This window comes from Lissotriton vulgaris, chromosome 3_1 (genome assembly GCF_964263255.1).
Source record: "Lissotriton vulgaris chromosome 3_1, aLisVul1.2, whole genome shotgun sequence".
Classification (NCBI taxonomy): Eukaryota; Metazoa; Chordata; class Amphibia; order Caudata; family Salamandridae; genus Lissotriton; species Lissotriton vulgaris.
Window position 1 is genome coordinate 1,620,597,761 of NC_141689.1, and position 20,293 is coordinate 1,620,618,053.

General features: G+C 44.4%; 1 protein-coding gene across 2 annotated transcripts in view; it reads left to right on the forward strand.

Annotated features, from left to right (window-relative positions):
- SVEP1 (sushi, von Willebrand factor type A, EGF and pentraxin domain containing 1) overlaps positions 1-20,293 on the forward strand; it is a 1,018,759-nt gene that overhangs the window by 815,518 nt on the left and 182,948 nt on the right. The gene's annotated exons all lie outside the window — the stretch shown is intronic.

A 20,293-nucleotide genomic window follows, 5' to 3' on the forward strand; every position in this document is an offset into this window, starting at 1 on the left:
ACCATTTACCTCTCCAATTTTTTCTATGGGGACATCCTCACACATGTAAGTGTGCTACTTAGTAGTAAATGTGGGAGGAACTAAAGGGACTGGCTGAAACAAGGGGCAAACTTACTACTAAATGGGAAGGGGTTCAGGGAGGAGTTAGGAGGGCTCTAGGGAGAGATTTAGAGAAGGACATGCACCCACCCACAAAAGAGTAAGCCCATTGCTATTCATAAACTGCACTTCTAAAGTTACTAAAGCAAAAACATGACCCACAATTATAGGGAAATACTCCAAATCAGAGCTGGAGTAAGGGCCTGATTACGAGTTTGGCGGAAATGGTTAAACTGTCACAAAAGTGACAGATATTCTGTTTGTCGTATTACAATTCCATTATTTCCTATGGAACTTGTAATATGGTGGACAGGATTTCCGTCACATTTGTGAAGGAATACACCATCTGTCAAACTCATAATCAGACCTAGTACCAGACATGGCCAACCACTGGTACCGCAACACCCTTCCAAAGTAAATAATAGAGGTAGGGACTTAAAATAAAACCTTATAGCAAATACTATTACATTAAATTACATTATTTAAAATACTTAATAAATAAATGTACCTATAATTTAATGTTTAAAACTATCTAAAAGTAAAACATGTATTATCAATTTATAAAATATTATATATACATTATAATTAAATTGTAAATATTTTTGGCAAATAGGTGGGAAGAATTTATCTTTTAATGTAAACTTCAGATACACATTTTTATTTTCTTTAGGATATTTAAATTAATTAATGATTTAATTCAAAACTAACATTCAAAGGTAAGTTAATTAGCATGTTTTACTTTTTTACATTTAAAATGAATATACACACTTAATTTACATTAACATTCAACATAGCAATATTTTTTTGTGTTTAATAAGCTTCATTAAGTAAATAACAAATACATAAGATTTTGCCAAAGTGCACCCTATTCCATATTGGTGCAGATTGTGGACAACACCTGAACTGTCATCATACGTTGCGGTTTCCTTGATGTAATAAAATCTGATGGCTTCCATAAAATCAGTTGGCTAAGGGGAGTGAGAAATAGCCTAGTGTATTTAGGCATGAAAACGCTATGGGAGAACCAACAGAGGCCTCTTTCCCCTCTAAAAAGATCTTAAAAGAGAAGTACTGGGAAAGGGGCACCCATAATGTTTTGACTAATACTGCCTCATCTTCATTGGCGGAAATCTTTCTGGAATCCAAAGTTATCCCCAAACTCGAAACCTACTGGGATACTATCTCTAAACCAAGGGACAGGAAATTGTATTTTCAACTGAGGGCAGGTTCACTGCCCCTAAGATCTCTTACTTCCAGGTGGTCCCCACCACGTGATAACATTTGACCGGCTTGTGGGATCCACAAAGAAATAGTCGCCCATATGCTCTTTGCCTGTTCTGCCTATTCCACCCCAAGGAGGGTTTGGCTGAGCCCTATGTGCAAACTACTTGGCACAAATAAGAGTGCTGAAGCTGAAAGACTTATATGCACCAGTACTTTGCCAATTATCACAATGGCGGTTGCTAAATATCTAGGGTGGGTGTGGATAATAAGGCTGAAATCAATATCTGGGAAAATCAATCGAGCAAAATGTCCAGTTTGTTTAGTTTGAATTAAGAATGTGACTGACTCTATACTAAAAAACTGTTTTAGTTTTATTAGAAACAGACTTTTACTGAAAGGAAGCTAGTAACATGAAAATTGTATTTTTTCTACTTGTTTAGATCCTAGTTTTAATTAATTTTTCAACCAACAGGACTATGTATAAGCTCGTCAAGACATATTTAAGTGTGTGTATTTAAATGTTGTTTGTAATGTGCTTTTATGACTACATGTCGAATAAAGCTTGTTTGGATTGGATTGGACTACATACGAAATGGGCAGTGAAAATCAATATATCTGTAATATAATAGAAATGAAAAACAGGCAGAAAAGCAGAGTATCAAGCTATTTTCATTTTAACAATAACATAGGAAGAAAGGAAGGAAGGAAAAAGAAAGGGAAATATAATGCAACTCTATGATTGAAAATCATGAGCAAATTATAAAACTATTTTAAAAGTAAACAAATACTTTAAATATCTAAAATGCAATCCAATAGTGAAAGAAAAAAGAGAAGTAATGTAGGGGAAAGAGCAAAGACTATAATGATTTATGGGGGCTGAAAATTCTCAGAACAATTACATAACACATGACTTGAAATCTTAGTAAATAGTTGGTTAATGATGACCAAAATAAATCTCTATTTACAAATGTTTTGACAGAGGAGGCAAAAGCAATATCCAATCTATGATAATGACAAACATTGCTCCACCAGGACTTCACTGGAAGTTTAATTGAACATTTCCAGTTTAGTGAAATTTGCTTGAAGGATAAAGCCAACATCAAGTCAAATAAACATTTTTCATGTAAATACAATCCCAACAACTCTGATAAACTTCCTGTAAAAAGAATAGTATTTGATAAAGGAGTATGCAAGGTAAAAATAGCTGAAAGGTGCTTCCAAACATTCTTCCAAAAAGAAGAGACAGAAGGACAGTACAATAGTAGGTGCATTAAATCAGCCAAAGGAAAATGATAGGACCAACAAGCCTTATTATTAGTATGTGTAAAATTAGCTATGGAAGAGGGAGTAAAATATTAACTATGGTAGAAATAGAACATGGACGGAGTAGTGGAGTCAGATCTAGAAATCTTCAAAGACCTACCCCATAATCTGTCCCAAAAATCAATGCTCCAATCACAACTCAGATCCTTCTCCCAAGCAGTCTCTATCTTAGATTGAGGATGAACAGCATCTGAGGTAAGAAGACATTTATAGATCAAGGATGCTTTAGGGAATACATTTAATACTCTGCTCAGTGGATGTACTATAAGAGAGGGCTCCATAGAGGGAAGATAATAAAAAACATCTAGGATTATTCCCATAAGAGTTGAACATTTGTGCCAGAACAAGCACAGACATTTAAAGGTGCCCTGAAATTGAGGTAAAGAACACAGAGATAAATCATCAAACATGTCCTGAACCCGGATAACTCCCTTAAGTCTCTAGGATTTCCAATACAGAGGTCTAATATTAATGGTAATAAGATGATTGTACCAAACAGGAGACTGAAGAAAAGCATCCCTAGAGATAATTTCCAATTGATAGTGAGGTTTTAATAATGAAAAAGCGTGTTTTAAAAACGGAAGAGAGGTAATATTCACCTTTGTAGTGAAGGCAAGAACTCCCTTAAAAGGGTGCAAGTAAAGATCGTTCAACTTTGACCCACAAAGGTGTAAAAAGGGAGACTTCGGTAAGAAGCCATTTAGAAGCTAGTCAAAGACAAAAGACCTTGTGATAATCGAAAATCAGGAAAATTCACTCCTAACGTAGATTTAGGTTTACGAAGATGTGACATAGAGATTTTAGTTTTTTTATTGTTCCATAAAAATTTAGAGAGAAGGTAATCAATTTTTTTAAAGTAAACATTCGGGTTGTAAATGGGAATCATAGAGAAAATATGTAATAAAATAGGAGTAATCATCATTTTAATAGAATCAAGCCGTCTCCATCAAGAGAGAAAAAGAGGATTCCAGGAGGAGAGGACTTCAGAACTACGATCTAGCACTTCCTTCATATTAATTTTAACTGAATCCAATATGGAATTATTATACCAAATGACTAGGTATTTGCTTTTAGAGCTGGTCCAATTGAACCCAGTGGCATCAAAATGTTGTTTGAAACAAAATTTGGTGATGGGGAGAATTTCTGTCTTTCAGAATTAATCGTATAACCTAAATCAAGGGAAAAATCTGAGATTTCTTACAAATGAGGAGGGATAGAAGTTTCAGGATGAGATATAAAGAGTAGGATATCATCCACATAAGCAGATTACTTCAAATGTTGATCATCATAAATGAACCAGAAATAGACGTATTCTGGCGAATATAAGATAAAAAGGGTTCAAGTGATAAAATAAATAGGAGGGTTGAAAGAGGGAAACCTTAACGTACACCCCGTTGCAAATTAAAAAATTGAGAAACAAGACCATTAACTACGACAGAAGCTTTAGGAAGTGAGTATAACAGAGAGATCAAAGAAATGAATTTAGGACCAAAACCATGCCAATAAGAGCTTTAAATAAAAAGGACCAGTTTACTCTATCAATTGCCTTCTCTGCATCAATGGAGACTGCAGCTGGAGGATAGGAAAGAGTTGGGGCCTTATTCAAAACATTAAATAGTAAACGAGAGTTGTTGGAAGTTAGTCTGCCTTTAACGAAACCACATTGCTCTAGACCAATTCGTTTTGGTAAAAGAGGTTCAAGACTCAAAGCGAGCAATTTGGCAAAGATTTTATAGTTGACATTCACTAGGGAGATAGGACTATGATTTTTACACCGTTTGGGATCACAACCATCTTTATGGATTAAACAGATTGTAGCTTCTAAAACAGTGCCCTTTGCCTTACCAGTAGTATGAAAGTATTGAAAGAGCTGTAGAGGTTTTGGAAGAAGAAGATTTGAGAAGTGTAGATAAAATTCCACTGTGAAACTATCTGGGTCCGGAGTTTTATTTTTCTTAAGAAAACTTAAAGAATGAGATAGTTCCAGGATGGATAAGTCAGATTCTAGAGGAGCGAAGTCTATGTCTACATGAGAGTGGGGTGAAACGTGTCTAAGATAGGCATCTATAGAAGAGGAATGTGAAGAGGACTCTGGAGTATACAGAGTTTTATAAAATTCCATAAATTCATGTAAAATGTCCTGATCTTTGAAAAGGAGTTTTCCATCTGATGAATAAATAGATTCTATCAAAACACGTTCTTTCTGAGGTTTAAGATAATTTGCCAGAAGTTTGCCAACCTTATATCGTCCACCATAATACTGAGCGCTCGTACGAAGAATAGGTGCAGCATTATCAGTAGCTGTTTTATTAAAGACGAGCTTTGAGTGAAGAAGCTCCTGTAAGGCAGAATCAGATTAATAAGTATAACATTGGTGTTCTAAGCATTTGATCTTGGCTAGCAAAAATGTATGCTGATTAAGTAAGTGTTTCTTTTTCCTGGAAACAAAGTCTATAATGAAGCTACATGCAGTAGCTTTAAAAGTGTCCCACAGCAATGAAGGAGAAGTATCTGGAGCCCATTTAGAGAATAGAATTCATCCATAAAGGAAATGAATGAAGAAGAAAAAGATGGATCCTGCAAAACTGAATTATTAAACCTCCATCTAGAGGACCTGGGGTACGAGCAGAGCAAGTCAAAATCAGCAACAATCAGGGCATGATCAGAAATTATAATGGGTTCAATGAGGAGGAAATAAGGTTCTGTGTCAAGGCAGGAGAAAGAAAAATGTTGTCTTATCGGGTCAGGGTGCCATGTGGGGGAGAGAAAAAAGACAATTCTGTAGTGTCAGGGTTACAGAGTCTCCAAGCATCTACAAGGTGTGTCTGAGATATTGTACTTTGGAATTGTTTGTGGGTCTTGTGAGGGATAAGACAAACTTGGGATTGTCGATCAATGAAAGCGTCAATAACTTGGTTACAATAATCTCCTAGAATAAAAAATTCATCTTTACGTTGAATGCATTTTTTTGTGATATTAGGCCAAAAGGAATAATCCGGTTGAGTTGGACCATAAATATTAAGCACTGTAAACTACTAGCCAAACTAATAACCATCTACCTTCTAAATCAATTTCCTGAGAAATAACCAAGCATTTCAAATGTTTATGTACTAGAATAATTATATCATTTTTCTTAGTGGTTTGTAAGAGACACTAAGGGCCCGATGTAGGTCGCAAATTACCGGTCGGTAACAGCCGAATTTGGCCGTTAACGACCGGTATTTGGGAATTGACATGCAGGTGGCATTTAATTTACATAATCGGTATATTTACTGATTCTGTAAATTTACCGATTCTGTAAAATACCGAATCGGTAAATTTACCGAAGCGGTAAATACAGATGTAGGTGGCACTGGAAACAGTGCCACAGGCCATTACCGATTCGTTATTTATCATGTAATACTATTACATGGTAAATAACGAATTCCAGTGTACATGCACATCTGTGCATGTACACCTGTGCCATGTGGCACACAGACATGCCCTAAGGGCATGTATGTGTGTCACATGGCACACAAGCCAGTAACAGGGGTGCAACAGGGTGTCAAAGTGACACCCTGTCCCCCTTGTAAAATAGGTAATTTTACCGATTCGGTAATTACCGAATCAGTATTTGCTATTGAAACCTATAGGCTTCAAGGCCCATAGGAATAAATGGCAAATACCGATTCGGTAATTACCAAATCGGTTATTACTGATTCAGTATTTTTACCGAATTTTTTACCTACATAGCAATTACCGAATAGTAAATGCCGAATCGGTAAAATTCGGTATCTACCATTCGGTAATTTGCTATTACCTACATCTAGGCCCAAGACTAAATCCACCCGATGCCGTTTAAGTTTCAAAGCCTTCGTCTCTGTCAAGTGAGTCTCTTGCAATAAAACTAAGTCAGGATTATATGAGGCTAAATTCTGCCTCTTTGTAGGATTAATAACACCTTTCACATTTCATGAAACAACTCTGAATGTAAAGTGAGCGAACTAGGCATAAAACCACACGATCAACATTGGTGTAGAGAGAGAAGAAGAATATTAAAAAACAAAAATATAGTATGACTTATCCAGTAAGGTCAATAAGAAAAAAAAAGAAGAAAAGAAGGGAAACAAGAGAAAAAGCAAGTGAGAGAATGAGAAGAGAGTACATATCATACAAAAAATGATGTTTGTAATACATACCTGAAAGGGGAAACAAATAAGTAACTAGGACTGGTGACAGATAACAAAGATGGCACATCCAACAGGGGAGACGAACCATGTCGGGAGATCAAAAGAGAAGCAGGGTTATGGATATGGATATGTAGGGAGTCCAGATGATCTGTAATAATGGTAAGAACAAGAAATACATAATGGGTGACTATAAACAGATATAACTACCTAGACAAGACCTGCAACGGAAATTATCAATGAGGGTTAGAATGAAATTATATGTAACTTTAAAAAATCAGAGAGACTTTCATGTAAGAGTTAAGTTATGGAAAGAGAACCAGCTGTATCCATGGAGGCCGCAGAGTGCGAATGAAGACATTTTCGAAGATCTGCAGGGTCTTCAAACGTAGAGGTGTTGTTTTGAAAAGTTACTTTGAACAAGTATGTATGGAATAAACCATATCGGGCACCAATGGCATGTAAAGCTGGTCTGAGATCTGGAAACTCCTTCCGTCATTTAGCTGTTACTGTAAAGACCTCTTGGGATAGGAACACTTTAGATTCTGACCACATTAGTTGCTTCTTAAGCTTGGCCACATTTAATACTTGCAAACGTTCCTTGAATTTCAAAAAAGAAGGACCATTCCATGATGTCTTAAAGGAGCAGATGTGGAAGAGAGGCGAGGACCCAGCCAATGGGCATGCTGGATATTCAGAGATACCGAAGCAGGGAGGTCCAAAAGCTTTGCAGGAAAAGAGTTGAAAAAGGTCATGTCATCTCCCTCAATACCCTCAGGAAGACCATACAAATGAAGGTTGTTGTGCCTATTTCTGTTTTGTAGATCCTCACCAGATTTCTTCAAGAGAATCACCTCCCTCTCCAGAGATGACATTTTTGTATAGGTATCTTGAAGGTCACTGACATGTTGTTCGACCGTGGATAACCGGGAGTCAAGTGTAAACCATTTAGTGTCCAAAACCTGTAGGCGTGTATTGGTTTGCTCAATAAATGGGCGCAAAGCACATATTTCCTCTAAAATAGTGTCTAAAGACACAGGTGAAGCAGGTTTCGGCGGAGAAGGAGGATATTGTTTGAGTCTTTTGATGGCAGAGGAGGGCAAATTCAATTTTGAAGGCACAATGGATGAAGAAGCTACCCTGGAGGAGTTGGAATGAGCCACACTGACAGGGTTATGCAAGTCATCCATAGGGGGCACCAAGGAGACTGAGTACGTCACAGACCTACCAGTAGTAGACTTTTTACTAGAGTGTAACACATGTTTAGATCTGCCCATTAAATAAAAATGTTTCAATCAATCCAGCGTGAAAAAAAAAGAAATTCTTCCTCTAATGAAAAATAAAACCTAAAAAGGCCATTGGCGTGAATTATGTTCTTTGAAAATAGCTGGAATAAGTTACAATGAATTAAAAACCCAAGTCTCAAAAGCCGATGCATAGACACAGGATGAAAGCTGAGAAGGATTGTTCCAGTGAGGAAAAGATACAAAATGGCGGCCAGAAGGCAGGAGAAGCTGTCCCATGACATTTTACATAGCCAGAGGTAGGAGGAGGGATAAAAAAAGGCAGCCTCATGTTCAGGGGAAGTTCCACAAAGGAAAACTCCCTATAGAATTGGAAATATGGCAGTGAAACAGACAAATTTAATTTAACATCCCCCAATGCAGCGCAGAGCTCCGAGCTCAAGTGGCCATCATGAAAGGCTTTGTGCGCGCGTCATCTGTAACTTTTACTTTTTATTCAATATCTTCTGGAGTCACACTCACAGAGATACCAACAGTCTTTTTGGGCATACTTTTTCAAGGTTGTTGCTTAGTTGGTTAGTTTTGTGTGTGTTGACTTCTCATCATCAGCAGAGGATGTTGCCTGGGGTTGGATACTTGGATGTCTATTAGGATGGCGGGCGGATGGCCACCGCCGGGCCGGCGGTAGCAACTGCCGGACTGGCGGCGGACATCTGCCCGCGATCGAAACCCTGAAAACCGCTGGTCCGATTAGCATTGTGGTCGTGACAGCAGCAGTGTGATTTTCCACCCGCCACTTTTCCGCCGGTTGCAGTCCGTCCGCTTGCCTGGCGGGCGGAGCTGGACCTCTAAAATTTGGGAGGATCAGGGCCAAGCACCACTGGCACGATTATGATGCCGGCTGTAGCCAGCCTTTCCGCTGCGGTGGGACCGCCATGGAAAGGCATGCAGAGAATAACTCCGGTGGTCCTTGTGGGCCCCCAATGTGTTGGGGGGTGTGGGTGCACTGGGGGGGTACCATGGCTACATGTGCCTTTACCAGGTGGCAGGCACTGTGCAGTGGCTGCCACACAGTGCAGGGACATGCAGGACATGCTTTTTTGGATATCGCAGCGGTGCTGCTGGCAGCAGTAACTGCCGCAATGCTAACTGCCGCGATCCGACTGCCACAGTCTAATTTCGACTGCGGAGAATACTAATTGGACCAGCAGTTTTCCCACGGTCCTAGCGGCGGTGTTTTCCCGCTACCATGGCGGTCAGAGTGATTTTCCGACCACCATCATAATAGACCCCTTGGTTCTTTTGTTTCCCTGCCCGAATGCAACAGACACTGCTTGTAAGTATTTTTTGGTAGTTCTGACGCTGAAGGGCCCCATGAAACACTGACAGTGAGACTAAGAGGGTTCGGCTTGCAAGAAATCTCCGGAGCGTTTGACTTTTTAATTTTTTTTATTTTAAGGGCTCTCCAATGCCCGGGTTAAGGTAAGAAAAATTTGATAAATGGGGGTATTAGCATCAAACCCCCATCTTCCCGCCGAAGGCGCACGGAGCTCTAAAGAGCAGCGGCCATCTTGCAGCGTCCAGCCGGAAGTCTCTAAAATAGCAATATATTTTATATTGTTTTCTAGTTAAATAAAATGTTTTACTTTTCCTTATGCGTACCATGGGGTGAATCGACAGAGAGTGTGGACATCTCCTTATCGTAATGCATAGGGAAAATTCTAAACATTTATTCAAATTTATATTAAATTAGTAAATATATTTATATGTTAAATATCAATGTAAAAATGTTTATATTTATTTTTACTGGTAGACCAAAATAGAAAAATACTATAACACTAGTAAACTAATTTTGAAATAAATCTTTAGTTATTTAGAATTTATGAAATTAAATAAACAATATTTTACGAAGTATAAAAAATTAATTCCACCAAAATTCAACCACTTAACCAGGCATCCTATTCTAGACTGGAGATGTTTATACCGGTACATAAAAACACAGAGATTCAAAATGACACCTTTACAAGATATCATTCATTTTTGAAAGAGGGAGATTACCGGACTGCGGTAGATCCCAAAGATGCTTACTTCCACATGCCCATAAATCATTCGCACAGGTGGTATCTGAGGTCAATGATCAGAGAAGAGCAGCACCCGCCGCAATGTTAAAAATACAGGATGTGACCGCCAGGGTGGCGGTCATATCCTAATTTGCACGGAGGGACTGCTGCTGTCCCTGCGGACGGTCCCTCCTCCTCTGGGGTGGCGGATGGACTAAGGTCCGTCCGCCATCCTAATAAGCCCCTTAGTTTGGGGTTGCGGTCAGTCACCACCGCGTGCCTCTTGGGCCGTTACACACACTCTTTGTGGGATACGGTTGCGGCCGTGCTGCCTGAGTGTCCGGAGGGAGCCCAGGCGAAACTCGCTCAAGCCCTCGCGGAGGAAAGAGACGCAACGCGGTACTCCATACGATGTGGACTGGATATCACGGACTCAGTAGGAAGAGCGATTTCCACATCTGTGGCGGTTCGTCGCCACGCCTGGCTGAGGTTCGCCAACTTTTTGGCCGTTGTCCAAAACACCCTTATGGACATGCAGTTCGATGGCAGCCACCTTTTTGGTGGCAAGGCAGATCATGCGCTGGAACGCTTCAAGGACTCCAGGGCTACGGCCAAGTCCCTGGGCCTGTCTGTCCGTGTCCGCACTCTTCTGCCCAGCGCTACTTTCGTGGCCACAGAAGGGGCGCTCCCACACGTCCTGCCATCCACGGGCTGCAGACTACCTTTCAGCGCGGTGGCGGATGTGGTTACCGTCGCGGTGTAACAGGGGACAACGGCGCGGCCAGTCCACCTCCACCCCGCAGCATCCGCCTCAAAGCCTTCCTAGTCCGAGCTTTCAGGCCCATTTAACGCCAGTGGGGGGCAGGGTTCGCCATCACCTCCTCCACTGGCACACCATCACATCGGACAGGTGGATGCTGCAAATCGTCCGAAGGGGCTACTCCCTCCCCTTCGAGGCGACCCCTCCAGCCATGCTACTGCAGTACCACCGCGTGTCTTGGGGGATCACTTGCAACTTCTGCAAGAGGAAGTTTCGGCCCTCTTGGCCAAGGGGGCCATCGAGCGCGTTCCTGGGCCAGAAGTAGGATGTGGTTGTTATTCCCACTACTTTCTGGTTCCCAAGAAGGGCAAAGGGGGCCTAGGCCCTATCTTGGATCTAGGGAACGTCAACGGCTTCCTCGGAAGGAGAAGTTCAAGATGCTGACTTTGGCTAAGGTCTTAGCTGCCCTGGACCCGGGAGACTGTATGGTAGCGTTGGACTTGCAGGAAACATATTTTCACATCCCCGTCCTGCCGGCGCTAACTGCGGTTCACCGTAGGCCACGAGCACTTTCAGTATACCGTGCTCCCCTTCGGCCTTACCAGCGCCCCACGGGTGTTCACGAAGGGGATGGCGGTGGTCGCAGCTCATCTGCGCAGGTTAGGGGTTTCAGTCTTCCCCTACCTCGACGTCTGGTTGTTGAAGGTGGGCTCGCCCCAGACAATCTTCAGCCACCTCCAGACTACGGCTGTCCTGCACATGCTGGGGTTCTCCATCAATGTGCCGAAGTCACACCTGTGTCCCTCTCAGAAGCTCCTCTTCATCGGAGCGGTTCTAGACTCAGCGCAGTTTCGTGTTTATCCTCCCGACCATCGGGATATTCAGGCTCTGATTCCGATCTTTCAGCCGTTATCCCGAGTCTCGGTCAGGTTGACGCTGCGGCTTCTGGGGCTGATGGCCTCCTGCATCCTTCTGGTGCATCACGCCGGTGGCGGATGTGGGCTCTGCAGTGGGACCTAAAGTTTCAGTGGGCCCAGCATCAGGGCAACTTGTCCGACCATGTCTTGATCTCGGAGGGCACTGCAAGGCAGTTGCAATGGTGGTTCACGGACCGCGATTTGGTCAGCGACAGATCGCTCTCCCTACCCCAACCGAAGCATGTAGTTGTGACGTACGCGTCCACATGGGAGAGGCGGAGATCAGAGGCCTCTGGTTTCCGGCAGAGTCCCGGCTCCACATCAACCTCCTGGAGCTGCGGGCGATCCGGCTTGCACTGAAGGGATTCCTCTCCTCTGTCCGGGGGAGTGTAGTGCAGACACCGCCATGTGGTACTGCAACAAACAGGGCAGGGTGTGGTCATGGACCCTATGCCAGAAGGCTCTGTGCCTCTGGCAGTGGCTGGAACATGAGGGCGTGACCCTGGTGGTTCAACACCTGGCAGGTTTCCTGAACGCCAGGGCGGACCAACTCAGCCGTCGGTGCATGATGGATCACGAATGGCGTCTGAACTCGGACGTGGCGCAAGGCCTTTTTCAGTAGTGGGGAGAGCCTTGGTTAGATCTATTTGCCACAGAAGAGAACGTGCAATGTCATCAGTTCTGCGCGTTGGAATTTCCAAGGCGGCACTCGCTCGGCGACGCTTTTCATCGCGAGTGGAGTTGCGGTCTGTTGTACGCCTTTCCGCCTATACCACTTCTGCCCAGAGTGCTGAAGAAGATCAGATGCGGCCGGGCCCAAGTCATCCTTGTGGCTCCGGACTGGGCCCCAAGATACTGGTATCCCGAGCTACTCAGCATGTCTGTTGATCCCCCGATTCGTCTGCCTTTTCAGGAGGACCTTCTGTCGCAGCAGAAGGAGACGGTCCTCCACCCAAACCTGTCCAGTCTCCACTTACATGCATGGAGATTGAGCTGCGGCAGTTCAGGCGAATTGACTTGCCTCGTGAAGTCTGTAATGTAATTCTGGCAACCAGGCGTCCCTCCACAAAATCGGTATACGCCTGCAGGTGGAACAAATTTTGGGCATGGTGCACAGCAAAGGCTGTGGATCCCCTTTCTGCCCCCCTTTCAGAGGTTCTCCTCTTTCTTTTTTCTCTTGCCCAGCAGGGCTCTGCTCTGGGCACTCTAAAGGGCTACCTCTCTGCCATTTCCGCTTTCTTGAGGCTCCCTGATCAGCCCTCTTTGTTCAAGTCCCCAGTTGTAAATAGGTTTTTGAAGGGCATCACTCATATGTACCCTCCTGTTCCTTTCGTGATGCCTCAGTGGGACTTCTATCCTTGTTCTGACTTATCTGATGTGCGCTCCCTTCGAGCTACTTCATAACTGTCCTCTTCATCTCCTTACTCTTAAGACTGCATTCCTGGTTGCCATCACCTCTGCCAGGAGAGTGAGTGAGCTCCAGGCTCTTTCTTCTCAACCTCTTTTCCTTTCTGTCCATCCGGACAAAGTTGTGTTGTGGACGCGACCCTCTTTCCTGCCCAAGGTAGTCACAGCCTTCCACATCGGGCAGTCCATCACTTTGCCCACCTTATTTCCACCTCCGCATCCCTCGAAAGAGGAAGAGAGGCTCCACCGTCTGGACCCAAAACGGGCGCTCTCATTCTATCTGGACCGCACACGCCAGTTCCGGGTGGATGACCAACTCTTTGTTGGTTACGTGGGCACTAGGAAGAGACGGGCGGTGCACAAACGGACCATTTCTCGATGAGTCGCCTTGTGCATCAAGGCTTGTTACTCTTTGGCTCGAAAGTAGCCTCCTGTGGGGCTACGTGCCCATTCCACTCGGGCCACGGTGGCTACTACTGCCCTGGGTCAGGGAGTCCCCTTGCAGGACATCTGTCAGGCAGCTACGTGGGCCTCGCTGCACACGTTCGCAAGACACTACTGCCTGGACAGCCAAGTCCGGAGAGATGGCTTTTTCAGCCGTTCCGTTCTCCAGGACTTCCTGGTGTGATCATTGGTTCGCAGACCCACCATCGGGGTTGGTATTGCTGGGGTATCTATTCTAAGGTAAGGAATCTAATACTAACCTGTTTCTTTCAGGTGCACAAGTTACTTACCGTCGGTAACAATATATCTGCAAGAAACAGTAGTTAGTATTAGATTCCTTACCGCCCCACCCATCCTCCCCATTCTGCCATCCCCTTTCAGGGCCCTAGTTTTCATGGCACCAGTGTTGGTTTTTATCTTGGCTCTGCGTTTCTGGCAAGGAAAAGCTATGTATAAGAACTGACATCAGCGCGCGAGGGCGGCGTCTAAGTACCCCGACGACGTCATCCCAGCGCCAACGACGCCGACGACGGATGCGGAGCCACAGACGACGCCTACCGACGCGCAGGGGTACTGCTACGCAAAATTTTGCGGACCCAGTCTGACTCCTGGGGATATTCTACGGTAAGGAATCTAATACTAACTACTGTTTCTTCAGATATATCGTTACCGAAGGTAAGTAACTTGTGCGTTAGACTTTGGTTCTTGCCCATAAGCACTTGAACCCATGTCGGAGAGTAGAGGGATATAATTAGCCTCTTAAGATGGTCAGGGATTTCTTACACAACAATTTTCTCCACAGCGTCCCTTGATCTACCCTGTCAAAAGCAGTGGAGAAATCAATAAAAGCTGAATATACTAGCATGCCCCTCATCTATGGACACTTTTCTATAAGTGTATGTAAGGTCCCAATATTATCTAGAGTTCCACAGTTCTTACGAAAACCGGCCAGCTCAACTGGCATGATGTTGTTTTTAGAAGGTTTAATCAATAGAAGGGGGGGGGGAGGAATGACTGTCCATCCAGTTCCCCGTTGCAAGGTACCAAAAAATCAAAAAAGTGGGATGGACACTGGTAACCGCGTTACCTTGGTTTCTTACTTAAAAAACCTTCATAAACACGGTGAGTTCGATCTTATGGGCGGTATATCTTTTTCTCCGCCCTACACTCGTGTTACGGCATAGTCATAGGGTTTGATAAGTTGTAATGTATGCCCACCTCAAACCTGAGGTAACCTCTGGTCCAGCGCGGTAGCGTCCAGAGATAAATTCGGTGCCCACAAAAAACAAGCGTACAGGTACAAGCGTAACCTCAACAAATTAATTTGTGGTGAACAAAATACCCACAGAAATATACTACACAAATGGTGTAAGTATTGCTTTATTTTAAACGTCCTGATGAATGCTCTACAGACCCGGCTGGGCGAAGGAGAGCAGAAACATGTTGACTTTTATTAAAGAGATATAACTGGATCTAGTAGCACGGTCCGTGTGCTATACCCGATTCTTTTTAGTGACTGGCACCATCTGATTTATTAAAGTTTTTTACAGATGTAAGCTTGTTTTTTAATATTTGTTTTTTGTGGGCACCGAATTTATCTCTGGACGCCACCGCGCTGGACCAGAGGTTACCTCAGGTTTGAGGTGGGCATACATTACAACTTATCAAACCCTATGACTATGCCGTAACACGGGTGTAGGGCGGAGAAAAAGATATACCGCCCATAAGATCGAACTCACCGTGTTTATGAAGGTTTTTTAAGTAAGAAACCAAGGTAACGCGGTTACCAGTGCCCATCCCACTTTTTTGATTTTTTGGTTGTTTTTAGAAGCTCATTCTTGAAGAAGAGATAGGATGCTTTTAGCAAAACGTTTGCCTGTTGCACCTAAGAGGGCAATTTGCCTGTAACTGGCCAGAGATATTTCGGTCCCTTTTTAGGTTTCGCCTCGCCGAAGGCTGCTCTCTGCGCAGCTTTTCGGCACAGGTGAAAACCTAATGAGAATAATATGTGCTTGGGAATCCGCCCCTCTCTTCCATTGTCTAGCTCCATAAATGGAGGCTAGCCATTGGAACAAAGATCTGTCCGTCATGGCCGGACCAGATTCGTGGGCGTTCCCGCGATTTCTTCCCTCTCCACCCTTTTTGCATCGTCATCGCGACCGTGGGCGGGGTTTATTTTTTTGGGGCGTCCAGGTTTGTTTTCATCATTCCGCGGCCGACCGCCGCCGGAGGAAGTCCAGGTCCAGGTGAGTGCTTTCCGTGTGCCCGTTCGTTCCCGCACCCCCCTCCCACTGTCCGTCTTCCCGTTCCTGTCCCCCCCTCCTGCTATTCGTGTCCCCGTTCCCGCCCCCCTCCTGCTGTCCGTGTGCCTCCCGCTGTCCGTGTGCCATGATGCTTTTTTTCGAAGTTTTATTTTTAAAAGCGCAGAGGGCTTCAAGTAAGTCCAAGTGCAGATTTCAGAGTTCTCGTGGCAATGTTCACACAAAACCTGTTGGTTCTGGAAACGACCAGATCCTTTCTCCGAGTTGCAGATGTCCCACTGAGTGCTGAACGCTTTTTATAGTTGTGTGACATCTGTGTATGCATGTTACTCGCTGAGGTGCTGTTGTCCTGGTAATGGCAAAATGTTTGAATGATCTTGTACGTGTGCTTATCTTTGTTTTCGTTTGTAGAGTCGGGCCGTATGGTCATCTTCAGCTTTTCCTCCTTGACATGCGTTATCACGTTTGTTTCCTGATCTAATATAAGCACAAACCATTTCCTCTGTTCCTGATCTAATAAAGGTTTTAGACATGTGTTTCTTGTCCCCGTTCCCGCCCCCCTCCCGCTGTCCGTGTGCCTGCCCGCCCCCCTCCCGCTGTCCGTGTGCCTCCCGATGTCCGTGTGCCGTGATGCTTATTTTCGACGTTTTATTTTTAAAGCGCAGAGGGCTTCAAATAAGTCCAAGTGCAGATTTCAGTGTTCTCGTGTTCTTTGTTTTCGTTTGTAGAGTCGGGCCGTATGGTCATCTTCAGCTTTTCCTCCTTCACATGCCTTATCACGTTTGTTTCCTGATCTAATATAAGCACAAACCATTTCCTCAGTTCCTGATCTAATAAAGGCTTTAGACATGTGTTTCTTTTAGGAAGGAGACCGTCACTGAGCAGAACGTCCTCCCTGCCTGCTCTTTAACAGGCTTTGCCCCCGAGGCCCGTGCGTCAGGGCCTTTGTCGTAGGGCACGGAGAGACGAGCGTCACTTCAGGCACACACGGAGAGCATATCAAACCAGGGCTTCTGCTCACACAGAGAACACTACGAGCACAAAGACGACAGCCCACATGGATTCTTTTTGTGATGTGTTCAGATGTAAGGAATTACATTGAAACCAATTGTAAATAATAGTTCAGGCCTACATTATATCTCTGACGCAGTGGAAGATGGTAATGCATTTTGTAGGTCAGGGGCTTTGCTCCCGAGGCCCGTGCGTCAGGGCCTTTGTCATAGGGCACGGAGAGACGAGCGTCACTTCAGGCACACATGGAGAGCATATCAAACCAGGGCTTCTGCTCACACAGAGAACACTACGAGCACAAAGACGACAGCCCACATGGATTCTTTTTGTGATGTGTTCAGATGTAAGGAATTACATTGAAACCAATTGTAAATAATAGTTCATGCCTACATTATATCTCTGACGGAGTGGAAGATGGTAATGCATTTTGTAGGTCAGGGTGGGTTTTCACGCCATAACTCACGTTGCCTTGATTACATTTGAGAATGATATAAATGGCCACAAAAAAGCACAGTTCTTAAGCTAGTTCAGTATGTCTGTTTTTTAAGGACCGATCTATTACATGTGCAAGATATAAGCGTTCTACCCAGTAAAGTTCCTACTGGATTTTTTGTTGTTGTCTAAGCTGCTAATCAATTGATTAATGCACGTGCCGCTGAGATGCTGCGTCAGTTGCACATTTCTTGTTTAAAACCCACCATGACAAACCGATAGCTAACTCGGTGGCAAATACTTACTTGACAGTGATGTCCAGCTTGCGAAGCAACTATACAGTGGCTGCAGGCACAACATGTTTTATCCTAAACGAATTGATGCAGACTGGAATCGTTTGAGTAGTTTTATGTTCCGTAAAATATCCGTTCTGAAAAAGCAGATATTCTGTACTGAGTCTGTGTGTCCGATGAATCCCAGTTCCCTCACCGTTGTGGGCTCATCGTCTTGGCTCTGAGTGAATGATCCCTTCTGCTGACTGAGTTCTTCAATGGCGCCCCAATGAACCAGCAGAGTCTTTGTTTTCTCTGCGTGAATCAGGCTGTTGGTAATTGCTTGTGGAATACTTCCAGTCCCTAGCAACCAACATTTAATACTAATCAGATTTTTTAAAAAATGTGTTCACAGATTTAGTACTACACTTTACAAAACAGAATACATATATATCATTATTTTAAGCAAGCTATGTTTTACCACTCCATTTATTTAGTGGTACCCTGACTCAATCTGAGGTGACCGAATGCTGCGGTGTCCTTGCCAAAGCGCATACAGAAACCACCAACCACCTCAGAAAGGAGTGGCAAGCTATTCATTCATTTCGCCATCTCATCCGCTAAAGAAGAGCCGTGTTGTATGGAAGTGGAACAACAGACTAGCTCTTGCTTATCTCCAGAGTTGAACGTATTGCCGATTGAGGTAGATACACTGAACCATTAACCAGGCGGGCAAGCCAACGAATTGGCTCTCTTGGCTTGGATTGGCTTGGCTCTCAGAGCAGGCAGGCAGAAGGCTCGGCAATTACAAGCACACGCCGGCAGCGAGCCACACACCTCCCCCGGCCCCCTCCCGTGGAGCCTGTTTACTGAGCAGAAAAGGCCAACCATGGAGCATCACCACCGGCGTGTCAAGGAGACGGCACAGTCAGGCAGCGATATAGGCTCCTAGATGTATGCACATCAACATGCACACTGCAGAGGCTGGTGGACGACCTGGCGGGCACAAGACATGGGGCAGTGATCACTTTCAACCTTCACTAACAGATTCCCCCCAACTACTGCCTGATGCCTCGTCCATCCATCATGAACCTTCTCCAAGCCCCCTGTTTCTGTCTGCTCCAGTGTGTGTGTGTGTGTATGTGACTGCTCCAGGGTGTGTGTGTGTGTGACTGCTCCTGTGTGTGTGTGTGTGTGTGACTTCTCCAGAGTGTGTGTGTGACTGCTCCAGTGTGTGTGTGTGTGTGTGTGTGACTACTCCAGTGTGTGTATGTGTGTGTGTATGTGACTGCTCCAGAATGTGTGCGTGTGTGACTGCTCCAGTGTGTGTATGTGACTGCTCCAGAGTGTGTGTGTGACTGCTCCAGAGTGTGTGTGTGTGTGACTGCGACAGAGTGTGCGTGTGTGACTGCTCCAGAGTGTGTGTGTGTGTGTGACTGCTCCAGTGTGTGTGTGTGTGTGTGTGTGACTGCTCCAGTGTGTGTATGTGTGTGTGTAAGTGACTGCTCCAGAATGTGTGTGTGTGTGACTGCTCCAGTGTGTGCGTGTGTGACTGCTCCAGTGTGTGCGTGCATGTGACTGCTCCAGAGTGTGTGTGTGTGTGTGTGTGTGTGACTGCTCCTGGGTGTGTGTGTGTGACTGCTCCAGGGTGTGTGTGTATGTGACTGCTCCAGAGTGTGTGTGTGTGTGTGTATGTGACTGCTCCAGAGTGTGTGTGTGTGTGTATGTGACTGCTCCAGAGTGTGTGTGTGTGTATGTGACTGCTCCAGAGAGTGTGTGTGTGTATGTGACTGCTCCAGTGTGTGTGTGTGTGTGTGACTGCTCCAGTGCGTGTGTGTGTGTGTGTGTGTGACTGCTCCAGTGTGTGTGTGTGTGTGACTGCTCCAGTGGGTGTGTGTATGTGACTGCTCTGGTTGTGTGTGTGTAGGGGGCTCTGGGTGTGTGTGTGTGTGGCTCTGGGTGTGGCTGGCTCTGGGTGTGTGTGGCTGGCTCTGGGTGTGTGTGGCTGGCTCTGGGTGTGTGTGTGTGGTAGTAATTGCTGTATGCTGAGCTCGTCCGTAGGGTACAATAGTTCTCACATTTGCGAGAGATTAAGCTATTGGCAATGTAAATGACAATGCCATTTATTTATCTGTTTTCAAAACCAACACATAAATAAAAAATGTGTCATTTACAATGCCAATAGCTCTAACTTCTCCAAAGGCGAAACCGTTGCATTGTAAATGCTTGTTATACAGGGTATCACCCGATAAATTGCTACCTGAAATAACAGAACTAACAGACATAGAAGGGTAGCCCATATAGAAACCTCTTGCATAATCAAGGCTATTGTAAATGTGTCCGGTCCCATTTTGATAGAAGTTCTGGCACTCTTACCATATCCCTCAATCTCTTTACCATAGGGGGTACTATATAAAAACAAGGGAATCTGCAACAATACTTAAAGCAGGAAAAACACAATGGGAATTACAGAAATACAACTCAGAGATATACTGGGACCAATTGTCATCTGATATTGGAATTGCTCGTGCTATGGTTCTGGAGACACAATATTGTGTGATCAGAGACCAATATTTCCTTGAGTTATTGGGATGGCGGGTTCCCTCAAATTAAACCACTTCCTATTCTCTTCCTTACTACGTTGCATCATTTTCAATCTAGCTCCTTTGCGCT